At 40.3% G+C, this 13,577-nt stretch overlaps 1 protein-coding gene across 1 annotated transcript in view; it reads left to right on the forward strand.

The window, feature by feature from the left end:
• PDZRN3 (PDZ domain containing ring finger 3) overlaps nt 1-13,577 on the forward strand; it is a 333,824-nt gene that overhangs the window by 167,185 nt on the left and 153,062 nt on the right. The window lies entirely within an intron of this gene.

The raw sequence follows: 13,577 nt of genomic DNA on the forward strand, positions 1-13,577 counted from the left end.
TTGTAATGTAGGACCGTTTTTTTCCTAGGAAAAGAAAAACGAAACCCGCAGTCATCCAGTCAGTTCTGATGCATAGTGACCCTTTAGGACAGGGTAGAACTGCCCCACTGGGTTTCCAAGGCTGTAAATCTTTACAGAAGCAGACTGCCTCATCTTTCTCCCCTGGAGCAGCTGGTGGGTTTCAACCACAGATCTTTTGGTTAGCAGCCAAGCGCTTAACCACTGCACCACCAGAGCTCCTTTCTTTGGTTCTACTTCCCCCATACTAGAGACCCCGTTCTCTCCTGCAGAAATAAATGAATACTATGAATTGGATGTATGTTCTTTCAGTCTGTATTTTATATTTAAGTAGTCTTTAAATTTCAGGCCTCTTTACTGGCATAGAGTGCACACCTTTTATCCACTCCCCATTACTGGGTATTGAGGTTGCTTGCAGTTCTTCGCTTGTCCAAGCAGGGCTGCTGTGAGCTTTGAACACTTTTCCTTGAGCATATACATATGTGCAAATGCTGTCTCTAGAGTAGAAACCCAGGGATGGAGTTGCTGTTCCCTGACCAAGACAAATACTTCAAACCTTGTACAAGAAGCACTAACTTTACATGTCCACCAACTCTATTTATTACAATTGCACTTGATTTCCCACCAAGGAGTTAATCAACAGGGAAATGGTCAGAGTTGCCAGCAGGAGACAGAAGGAGGGCAGTAGGGGGCCTGTTGAATCCTTCAGCTAAGTTTAGTTTACCAAGCTGATTGCAAATGTGGTCAGTATTTTCCTGATTATCAAAATACTTGCCTCTGATAGGAAACTGTTTGAGGGCTTTTCCTCACTGACTCTCTGCCCCCAGTGTACAACACATGAAACAGTTATGCTAGAAGAAACAAGTGGCTTTTTGTTGTTGCTGCTTCTTTAAAGATAATCTGTTGTTTTCAAAACATTTGCAACTATTGCTTTCAAGGAATGGGTTAGGGAGAGGCCTTGGTCCCTGGTTTCCCCAGGTGGAAACATGTGTAGTGGTTTTCACAGACTCAGAGACAAGGAGCTATTCTGCCTCAGGATTCAGGGCAGGAAATTGTCTGTTTGGTATTTACTCAGGCTTCTTTTGGCAAGAATCGGATTATTTGATCAGAGCTAAAAGTTGCTGCTTAGAATTGTTTAGGCAGCAAGAGGCTGTTTTCCCTCCAAAAGCCTGAAAGCCTGGAGTCCCAATTTAAAATTAAATTTTGATAAGACTCTCGGCTCCTTTCCCAAAGGTTGGTGGTTTGAACACATACAGCGGCTCGGCTCCATGGGGAAAAAAAAAAAAAAAAGCTTGGTGATCTGCTTCTATAAAGATTACAGTTAAGGTAACCCTTTTGGGCAGTTCTTCTCTATCACATGGGCTCACTATGAGTTGAAATGACTCAGTGGCACCTAACAACAACTCCTGAAGTCCCTCAGATGAGATGATCCTGCAGGCCAAGGCTCAAAGCCTGACTTCTATCATTCCACTGATAAATACTGATAGAATTCCCCCTTGAGCCACAGCATTGTGAGATGGGGGTGGGGATGGAGGTGGGAGGTGGCACTAGCCCTTACCAGTAGTGCCTAAGGCATATGACTGCTAATCAGAAGGTTGGTGGTTCAAGCCCACAAGCCACTCCGTGGAAGGAAGACTGGACAGTCTTCTTCTGTAAAGATTACTGCCTCAGAATCCCAAAGGTGGTCACTATGAGTCGAATCGACTCAATGGCAGTGAGTTTGGTTATTTTAGTATTTCATCTCCTGGGTTATTATAGATGAGGAGGCAGAGGGGTGAAAATGATCAGCCAGTTCGCACATGTTGGAGAACTAAAGGGTCAAACTGAAGGCCAAGGACTAGTAGTGCCTGTGTCTTATGAGGCCAGAGACCATTTTGGTCTTGTGTCCTACTGGATCCACTCCCAGAACTCAGCCAGAGTCTGCACAGGGTCGGTGCTCAGAGAATGTTATCTTGAAATGCTCCCCTCCTGGGGTGGCTTTACTTCATATTTCCATTCTGAATATGAAGCAAGAGGAAGACATGAAGGCGAAGTCACTTCCTCAAGGAGGGCTTGGAAAATGAGAAAGGAAAAGTCAAATACATGAGAAATGTAAATAGCAGAGTGAGCCTGTATGTTTGTAAAATTATTATTGACATCTCCCCTCCTTCCACAAAGGATTCTGAGGCAGCTTATGAGAGCTAAACACCAATATCAGAACCCGCAACAGGTAGTAACTAACTAATGTCATGTAAGGGTTACAGATAACAAATGCTGAGAAGCTAGGGTGGGTAAAACTTTCTTTGCTGCTGCAGAAAGTTTAGATCTGTCTATGTAAACCACAGTCGCAGTATATAAATAGAACCTCAAAGGGACACTAGGGGCTCTGTTTGCAGAGGTTTATTTATTTATATTTTCTTTTGGAGGAGGAGGCTTTGGTGGTTTTGGCTAGGGAAATGGACAGGAGAGAGAAAACACACTTAAGCTCCAACTTATCAATTTTGTATATAGTATCCTCCCCGTTCTAAATCGCTAGTAAAAAAACCCTTATGTGCACATTTCCAGAGAATTGAAAAAGAAAGACTTTTGTTTATAATTCAAATTAAAAACAGGCCTTACCTAGGAGCTAGTACCCTCCAGTGTCTAAAGGTTGGAAATTACAAGTTTCTTGGCCTGTCCCTTAAGGAGAGAAAACTGTTCGCTTTTAGGTCGCCCCCTAGTGGTCATTTGGGTCGTTGCTTGCCTTATGCAAAAGCAGCACCCATTTGGTCTTTGATGAATTGTTGTGACATAGAATTGGCCATTGCAATTACAGAACTCTGCCTGGAGAATGGAGAAACTTTGGTTGGCTTTTCTTTCATTCCCACAGTTTTTCTTTACTTGTTTGCTGCTGTCCCCAGAGTTTTGGAGAGTGATGCAAGACTAATTTTGTATGTGAGGCTCTGAAGATAAAAGAAAAGGAAACGTTCCTTGGAAATTACTGTCCAAGGCCTCGTTACTTGTTGGATGCTGCAAGATGGAAGGAATTGTTTAGAGGTAGCTACAGCTCTGCTGGGGTGCCCACCATCCAGGACAAGAGACATTTTTTTGAAGCCAGTTTGTAGTTGAAAGTGCAGCCAGTTGTGAAGAATTGGAACCAATGCTGGCAGTAGTTACAAAATTTTTGTCAGAACATCTGACTTAAAATTGCTAATACCTTGGAGTTCCTTTTGATATTCAGTTTTAGAGGTCGGTTAAGGCTTCATTTAAAATTGTGCTATCTTTGCCGAACATTCAGCTGCTGGTAATGATTTCTCATTTGGCTGATTCTAATTAGACCTGACATTATCAAAATGCATAACTTCTCCTAATTACTGAAACAATGCAGTCTCATTTCTAAAAACACTGAAAAGCTCAGGGTGAGAAAAAGTCACCTGCAATCTCACAGTTCAGAAGAAAACCTATTATTACCCTTTAGGTGTATCTCTTATTTGTACTTTGAGTGTGTGTATGTGTGTTTATTTGTGAATAAGTATGTTAGAATGTGAATGAAAATGTATGTTTTATATGTACATGTGTGTATATGCATGTGTGTATATGTGTATACACACACACACACATAGACACACACATGTATATATAAAACCGGTTGCCACTGAGTTGTACTTTGAGTCATGGTGACTGCATGTGTGTCAGAGTAAAGCTGTGCTGCAGTGACTGATTTTTTTTGGAAGTATATCTGTCACCAAGCCTTCCTTTCTTCTGAGGTGCCTCAGGTAAACTTGAACTCCCAAACTTTGCTTAGTAGCTGAGCATGTTAAGTATTTGCACCATCCAGGGTTTCCACACATACATACTTTCTTTTCAAAATATCATCTTATCTTCCTTCTTCTAAAAATTGTAGCTTATGGGAGCTCTGGTGGTGTAGTACATAAGGCACTTGACTGCTAACCAGAAGGCTGGTGGTTTAAACCCACAGCCACTCCTCTGAAGGAAGGTTGGGCAATCTACTTCTGTAGTGATACTGCCTCAGAAACCCAAGGAGGGGTCGCTGTGATCGGATCCGACTCGACGGCAGTGGGTTTGGTTTTTTTGGTTTTACTTGCTAGCATACCATAAACAATCTCATTTGTCATTAGGTAGTTTTCAGCCTCGTGGTTTTTAATGGGTATGTAATAGTCAATGTATGGCTGTACTATAATTTCTTTCACCCTATTACTATTAAAATTTTTGGAGCCCTGGTATCGGAGTGGTTAAGCACTTGGCTGCTAACCAAAAGGTCAGCAGTTCGAACCCACCAGGTGCTCTGTGGAAGAAAGATGTGACAGTCTTCTTCCATAAGATTTACAGAGTTGGAAACCCTATGGAGCAGTTCTACTCTGTTCTATAGGGTTACTATGAGATGGAAACAACAGGGTTTTTTCTTTGTATTCTAATTTTTATTTTTGTAAGTGATGCTATGTTGAAGATCTTTATATGTAAACTCCATGGCTATTTATACATTTTCCTTAAGACTGATGCCTAGGATTAGAGTGTTTGTGCCATTATTATGGATAGCTCCCGAGAAAGGTGGAGACTGTTCTTTTCCCACCAGCAATATCTGAGCAGGCCTTTTCTCTTCCCCTTCGTTAGTACTGGATGACCTTTAACCTTTGCTTTATCTATGAGCAAAAAATGGCACCTCATTATTTAAATTAGTGTGGCTTGATTCTTACTGTATTGAACCTTGTCTCATTAGCCAGCTGTACATCTTTGGTACATTGCTTGTTATCATCTTTGTTTTTTCGTTGGTGTCTTCATCTTTTTCTTATTGTTACCTGAAACCTTTATTTATATTAGACATAACAACCTTTCCATCTTTGTTGCAAACATTTATTCTGAATATATGGTTTGGCTTTTGCAGAGTTTGGAAAGATGCAGATAAATTATACTTTACCAGAAAAACACAAGGTTTCCCCCTTTGGACTGCACTTCAGAAATGGATGCAGTAGACTTGGTCTGAGTGTTCAGGATACTGCCCGGACTTGAGGATTCTGCCCTTGTTGATGTTTGGTTTTAGAATTGTCATGCAGTCATCTTGTGTATTGATCTCTGCAAGGAGATGGTGAACTTCTCATTGAGTACCACATGTGAGTCTCTCCACAGTTGGCACTGTTTTTCTTTTTTTTTTTTTCCAGCCCGTATACTCCCAACCTGGATTTCATGGTTTATGGCCATTTTGATTCATGACGATCCTTGGGTAGGTTCATGGTTGCCTTTTTCTTTAAAAAAAAAAAAATATATATATATATGTACATATATATATATAAAGGAATTCATTGCCCATTCAGAAGAAAGGTGAATCCTCCTATGTGTTGGAATGGACTCCCTCTCGTTACAGAGGGATTCGGTTAGGGAGCCTTCTGGGGATCACGTAGGCCTTTTATTCCAATGCAGCTTTATTTTCTTGCCTAAATTCTTAAATGGAATTCATTTTTCCTCACACTAACTTTTCCTCCAATTTTTTTTTAAAGCTATATTAAGACCACCTAGCTACTCCTCGGAAGGAAGGTTGGGCAATCCTACTTCCATAGTGATACTGCCTCGGAAACCCAAGGAGGGGTCGCTATGAGTCGGGGCCGACTCGACAGCACATAACAACAACAACAACATACACTTGCACAGTTTGAAAAATTAGTCATTTATACATCCAGTAAGGAAAGAATCCTGGGGATGCAATGGTTAAACGCTCAGCTGCTACCCGAAAAGTCAGGAGTTGGAATCCACCAGCGGCTCAGTGGGAGAGAGAGATGACAGTCACTTCCATAAAGATTTACAGCCTTGAAAACCATATGGAGCAATTCTACTAGGTCTTATAGGGTTGCTATGAGTCAGAATTGGCTCAGCAGCAATGAGTATGCTCAATAAGGTTCTGATTATGGAAAGAAATCATCTTCATTTAACAAATGTTTACTTAGTAAGTAATGTTTATATCAACTAAATAATACTATATAAGATTTCAAGCTTGAAAATTCAGATAAATTCCATACAGACTATGTGTCACAAAATGGGTGGTTTGAAAGTCTGTGTTTTCTAGCTGATAGGTCTGTCTACTGGTTTGTCAAACCCACTTCAAGAAGTACTGTTGGAGACAACAAATATGAACCATTTTGCACATACAGTACTGCGTTGTCAGTGATGGCAAACATTGATATGCGGGTGGATAGATGGGTGGACAGGCTGAATGATCAGATATGTCTAGGCAGAGGGGAGTGTGCCCATAACCATGTATAGGGTTGGCAGATGATATTTCTACAAGTGTATTTGTATGTTCTGTAAGAAGGTTGAGGTATATAGCAGAGCTGACAAGGGACAAGGTTGTGGTGACTGCTTGGCCACAGCCAGCTACCCGGACGGAGCAAGTAGTTGGACCTCTGGGCTCGGGACCCATGGTCCCAGGGAACATCAAGCTCAATTGGCATAACATACTACATGAAAACATTGTTCCACATCCTACTTTGGTGAGCAGTGACTTGGATCTTAAAAGCTTGCAAGCGGCCATCTGGATGCAATGTTGGGTCTCTCCTCATCCAGAGCAAAGAAGAATGAAGAACACCAAAGACACATGGAAACAATTAGTCCGAGGGACTAGCAGATCATGCGATCCTCAGCCTAGCTGACCATAAGACCAGAACTAGATGGTGTCTGGCTACCACTATCAACCACTTTGTGGGGGAATCTGTGTAGGAGACCCTGGATAGAGTGGAAGAACAATGTGGAACAAAAGTCCTAGTTATAAAGAAAGAAAAAAAAAAGGACCAGGTTTGCTAGTTTGATACAGCCTGGTAGAACCACTGAGACTATGGCCCCTAGCTGTGCTTCACGTATGGAATTAAACTCATTCCTGTGGCGTCTAGTGCAATAAAAGACTTGCATGTGAGCTGAGCATTTACATCAGGTAGATATACTCCTGGGAGAGATCAGTCATGGGAGAATAGAAGCACTGCGTTTGCACAAGGAGAAAGCTCAAGGGGCAGTGCATGGGAGGGAAGGACACAAGAAAGAGGTAACTATGGGGAGGAAGTGGGAAGAGAGCTGTTGCATTGTAGGAAATTGCAGTCAATGTCACGAAACAAAATGTGTATGAACTGCTGTATGGAAAATGAATTTGCTCTGTAAACTTTAACCCAAATCACAATAAAAATTAAAACACTGAAAAGCAGTACTGTGGGGACACAGGATTAGAAAGTGTACAGTCAGTTCCTGTACTCTGATTGTTAACACCACAGTGTTTGGGAGAAGAAAAATAAAATAGAGTTGCCATTGAATTGACTCTGACTCATGGAATCTCGTATGTGCTGGAGTAGAAATGTGTATGGCATAGGGTTTTCAATAGTTATTTTTTCTGAAGGTAGATTGCCAGGTCTTTCTTCCTTTTGGTTAGCAGCCAAGTTCTTTCATTGATTGTACCACCCTGGGACGTGTTAGATAATAGAAAGGGTGTTAATTTTATTAAAAAAAAATAATAATAATAAACCAAACTCACTGCCATAGAGTTGATTCTGATTATTAGTGACCACCTTTGGGTTTGGTGGCATAGTGCTTAAGGTATGTGACTGCTAACCAGAAGGCTGGCGGTTCAAACCCACCAGCCCCTCCTCAGAAGGAAGGTTGGGCAATCTACTTCCATAGTGATACTGCCTCGGCAACCCAAGGGGAGGGATCGCTATGAGTCGGATCCGACTCGACGACAGCGGATTTATATCTTTATGGAAATAGATAGCCCAGTCTTCCGCGGAGTGGCTGGTGGGTTTGAACCACCAAATTTCTGGTTAGCAGTCAAATGCCCTTAGGCACTATACCACCAAATACTGGGAGTGGTCCAGTGCAACTTTGGAGAGTTATTTCTGACTTGGTTAATCAATGTCTTGTGTTTTTGGCTTGGGAATTCTTTGTGTGGTATTATTTTTACCCAGTGTAGCCCAATTGAATTAAAGCAACAGCAATAAACCTGATGCAGGAAACAAAAGTTGTGTGAGTTAAATGACTTTTAATTCTGAGTCAAATCTCATGACTTGAAACCTGACTCTAAATTCATAACTTTAAGGAACTCTGGTTTATTAGATGTGTCTTTTCTTTCTTTCTTTTTTTCCAACTGGACACTTCACATCAAAAGTGCCAAAAATGAATATTCATGGGAGGTGAGTTACATGAAATGGCACCCATGTATACAACTATAGCTTAGTTCTTAATTAAAAGAGCAAAATCTTTGCCTTCCGCTCCATAATCTCATACTCTTAAATCCTGAACCACCTCCCTCAGGGGTCAAGCAATCTTAGAATAGGAATGGGATTTGGCTATAAATCAAGAACCTGATAGTTTCATTTCCAAAGAGCCAAAAGCACTTGTTGGGGTTGCTGGGAAAGTTATCCTTCCTATAGCACTGGCATGTAAGAATACCACTGTTGTTTCATTTTTCTGTACTTTAAGAGAATTTCCCAGGTAGCTTTTTTGTATATTTTGTCATATATCAGTTCATCATGTTGTTAATTAACCTCCTGAAAAATTAAATTATAGCTATATACATACAAAAAACCAATTTACTGCCATCGAGTCTGATCCGACTCATAGCGACCCCTCCTTGGGTTTCCAAGGTGGTATCACTGTGAAAGTAGATTGCCCAACCTTCCTTCCAAGGAGCGGCTGGTGGGTTTGACCCTCCAGCTTTCTGGTTAGCAGTCACTTAAGCACTGTGCCACCAGAGCTCCCACCTATATACATAAGTGATATGGAAACAATTATCTCCATAAATAAAATCTACTGTCTTACATACCTTAAAAAAAAAAAAACCAAACTCACTGCCATTGAGTTGATTTCGACTCACAGTGACCCCCATTGGGTTTCTGAGGCTGTAAATCTTTGTGGAAGTAGAGTGCCCCATCTTCCTTCTGTGGAGCAGCTGGTGGGTTTGAACTGCAGACCTTCTGGTTAGCAACCAAATATCTTATTCACTAAGGAGAGCTCCTTACCACCTTACATGAGTAGATAAAAATCCAAGTTGCCTTTGAGTTGATTCCAGCTCATGGTGACTCCATGTGTGACAGAAACGAACTACACTCCATAAGGTTTCAGTGACTGGTTTTTCAGAAGTAGCTTTCTTTCAAGGAGCCTCTGGGTGCACACAAACCTTCAACCTTTCAGTTAGCAGTTAAGTGCACTAACTGTTTGCACTCATGTGGGTATTCAACTAGTTGGGTGGTGTTGTGTCGATTTCAACTCATAGTAAGTCTGTGTGACAGAGTAGAACTGCCCCGTATGGTTTCTTCAGCTGTGATCTTTGTAGGAGAATACTGCCACAGCTTTCTCCCACAGAGCAACTAGTAGGTTGGAACTGCTAGCCTTTTGGTACCACCAGGGTTCCCTTTTGCGTGATTATTGACCTTCTTAAGAAAAAGTGGTTAACTTTTGAAGTGAAGACAAAATTGGTTTGTGGCTCTAATGAACTGTTGAATCAGAGCATTACTTCACTTCTTGAAAGTAAAGTACTCGTAAGATGGAGTCATTATAAAATGTCAAATCTGTAATCACCAACCATTGCCTTTGCAGAGATAACTGGTTAATAATGGCCGCCCAAGAGACTTCAGATGAAGGTCAGGCCTGAATTGAGTCTATTAGTATGACTGAGGTGTTGTAAAAAAATAATATTTTCTGTTTGGAAGCAGCAAAGTTGTCATGGAGATGGAAATCTTCCTGGTACCATAAACACCCTGCCCGTCATCTGACTTGAGCTCCATATTTGCACAGGTGGTCCTCCCAGCTGAGAAAGGCTGAGCAAAAACAAATCTGTTCTTCCTGAATGGCGCCTTTATGTGTCCAGAAGAATATATTTCCTTTCTCTAGCCCCTCAATTGATGACCCATTATCAGGTAATTAAATCACATGGAAATTTTATGTGGATTCATTTCTTATACAACACTTGCTAATTAATCTTGTATTCCTATGTGTTTAACCATTTAACTGTTTTAATTAATGATGAGAAGGAAGTGTGCTGGTGGTCATCTGGAGAGAATGATAATGTACCCACAGAAGACAGACATGCATACACAGCCAGTAGTATAACATTAATTTCCATTTAATAAAGAAAGCATAAGTTTGAATAGCTGAATGTCTAGCATATGCACTATGACGTTGGGATACTGTGTTTACATCTCTTTTCTCTGAGGAAAAGAAAGAACACCACTGGGATTTCTATTTCACTGAGTTATGTTTCAGATGCAGAGGTCATCTACATAATACAAAAACACATCTGTCCCAGTTTTCTCCCTACCCCTCCTTGCTTTCTTGCCTATGTGTCAGAGAGCAGAACTTGATCTATGTGTAAACTTTGTACAAAAGCTTTAATTGTAGGTTTTTAATTTCAGTCTGTGATGCCTTTCTGCCCCAAAGAAGTTCAAAGCCTTTACCAAGTTTCTGGAGACATATTCATGGTTCATTGAGATGGCTGAGTTCAGACACAATAAATGCTGTGTTATATTTTTGGAAATGTGTTTGTATTCTATCATTTAAAACTTGGTAAAGTGCATGGAGAAAAGCTTTAGATGATGTCCTTTATAATAAAAAATGAACAAACTAAGCAAAAGAAGGTTTTTTTTCTATCGTTTATTGGAGGCCGAGTAGTTAGCAATAGGAATGATATTTAAGAGTAAAGCATTGTGGGTAAAGGATTGATTTTAAATGGAAAAAATTGGTTTTTTTGAAGCCAAGTATTTAAAGTATGAAGTCATACTTCCTTAAGTTTTGAAAATAGAGAATTACCCAGGTGTAAGGTTAGACCTTGGTTTTGCATTCCCAGATGTTTAACTCTCCCATCACTTTTTAAATGGAACTCAACATCAGAGTTATGACCTCAGTAGACTATTCCAGGTAAATACTGGACCACTTACACCTTTGCTTGTAATGGTCGCACCTAATAGGGGGGAAAAAAATAACGAAGGAGTCATTAAAACAAGTCAAGATGAAACTTGTGAAGAAAATACAACTATCTAAAAGTTTTGGGTTTCTTTATAAAAGAAATACTGGATTACCAGAGTTTTTCTTCATGGAGAGTTTAAGTTTATAATAAAATGTTAAAGTTTTAAAGCTGAGGTCTAGAAGGCATTGAAATAAAACTGCTTTGTTAAAATACAAGAATAAAAACAGTTGGCATGGTTGTATAGTGTTCTCTGGCAAGTAGTATCTACATGCCCAGCCACAATAATGCAAAGACAACAGCTGTTACACATACGAAAAATCTAACTTTTCTTACTTATTTAACAAGACTAAAATTACCATCCTCTAGGTCAGGGTGAGCTCTGGTAGCGTAGTACCTAAGGCACTTGACTGCTAACCAGAAGGCTGGTAGTTCAAACCCACCAGCCACTCCTCAGAAGGAAGATGGGGCAATCTACTTCCAATACTGCCTCGGAAACCCAAGGAGGGGTCGCTATGAGTCTGGGCCAACTCGATGGTACATAACAACAGAAAGAGGTCAGTTGCATAAAATGTTGACACAGATATTCCAGAAGGTGGCGCCCTGATACCACAAGTCCTGGTCATTCCTTTTAACTAGAGGCTTAGGCTGTAGTTAAACTGATGTCATGCTGTTGTTGGTTGCCTTTGAGTTGATTCTGACTCATGGTGACCCCATGTAGTCACACTGTACCACACTTCACTGTTTTCAGTAAGATGCTTTACTTTAAAATACCTGGATCTCGGAGGGATTTACTTTCCATCTTACTGCTTAACATCTTGACCCAGCTCCCTTTCCTGTATCGTATAGTTGAATGTTGTTAGTTCCTACAGTTCCCTGATTTCATGATGCCAGTCCTAGAATGTAACATTCCACAAAACAAGAACTCTGCTCATGCAGCTTTACTTATGTGAGGGAGGTAACACCTATTATAGTAAAACAAAATTCATAAAGATGATCATTACATGAAAAAACTAAACTCACTGCTTTTGAGTCAGATATGACTCATAGCAACCCCTCCTTGGGTTTCCAAGGCGGTATCACTACAGAACTAGATTGCCCAACTTTCCTTCCAAGGAGTGGCTGGTGGGTTTGAACTGCCAGCCTTCTGGTTAGCAGTCAAATGCCTTAAGCACTATGCCACCAGTGCTCCTTATTACTATACTGAATTACTAAATATAATGAAAAAAATTTGAGTTTTTGATTATCTAAACTTATAGAACATCTTCCCTGTTCTCTTCTCAGGTCCATGTGACAACTCTCCTATTACGAGAATCCATTTATTTAGACATTAAAGAACACCATTATGGAGATTGACTTTTTCCTATAAAAATCTATCATTTTGCCTATTGCCAAGTTATAATTTTCACTGAAAACATTATAATTACCTCAGACGAAAGGTTTCACATGATTCTGTATATCGTGAGCCTGCTAAATCAAGATGTGTGTATAGTAGCACCTTACTTTGTTTCATACTGCCTACCATTGTGTTTTTCTCTTTGTTTAATAATGCAGCTATAAGGAAAGGTTAAAGAAGATGGTCTCATTTAATCTAAAAGCTGGAGAGACACCTCAGGGAACTTCATTCTCTGAAGTCTTGTTTTAGAATTTAGATGACATTGCCACTTTGATGTCACCATTATGAAGTCAGAGAGCCAAGTTTAATAGGGCTTTCCTTTGAAGCCCTGAAACCTAGTACCTTATCCTCATCTGGTTCCACTGTTGTCATTTCTGCTTTTAACATAGTAGGCACACAACACATATTTGTTAAATTAATTGTTGACAGATTACAGTGAGAAATGTCAATGACAAAGAGAATGGTTAGTAGTCTTCTGCAGTTGTTGAAGCGAGCGTTGATGGTTGTCTTGATTAAGAAAATGGCAGGGAAGTTGGAGACAGGATGTGGGTAATTCTACAGAACCTGAGAACACACAGCTGGAACATGTGTATTAAGAGTAGATGGGACCCCAAGTGAAGGCCATGATCTCTGGAGCCTGTTTCCCACTTGAGAGCAGAAAGGACTGGGAAAGGTAGCTGTAGTTCAGGTGAAGAGTGGCACCATTGTAGTAAGAGGTAGAAATCAAGTGGAGAGATTGGTTTGATCATTAAGAGCCCTGGGCAGTCCAAGGCAACTGTGGTTTTGTGTTTGGATGCTGCAACTTTAATCAGGTTGATGAAGTCATAGGAACATTTCAGCAAGAGTTTATAACCTGTCCAAATAGTTCCAAAGATTACAAATATTTCTGAATCATCTACCTGGACTTTGGTAGAAGAGAAGGTAGAATACAAAAGGAATGTATGACACAGTGCTTACTCCTGAGAAATCTAGAGTCTGTCTTAGGAGAACAGATTTGCATATAGGAAGCAAAACCTAGCCAAACAATTGAGGTTAAAAAAAAAAAAAAAACCTACAAATTTTTAAATGACTTGATGGAAAATTCATGTGGGTGTGGTACATAGGTTAGACTTCATGAAGAATTGAAGGATTTAAAATAGGCTTTAGAGATTAAAAAAAAAGAATGTTTCAGCTCTGGTTGACAAAGGTAGAAATAGCCTGGAATATATGAATAGGTGGTTCAGAGGGGGTGACCCAGCTTGGGGGAGGTGGGAGCTG

The sequence above is a fragment of the Orycteropus afer genome, unplaced genomic scaffold (genome assembly GCF_000298275.1).
Source record: "Orycteropus afer afer isolate SDZICR_OR568_19922 unplaced genomic scaffold, OryAfe1.0 scaffold00180, whole genome shotgun sequence".
NCBI lineage: Eukaryota > Metazoa > Chordata > Mammalia > Tubulidentata > Orycteropodidae > Orycteropus > Orycteropus afer.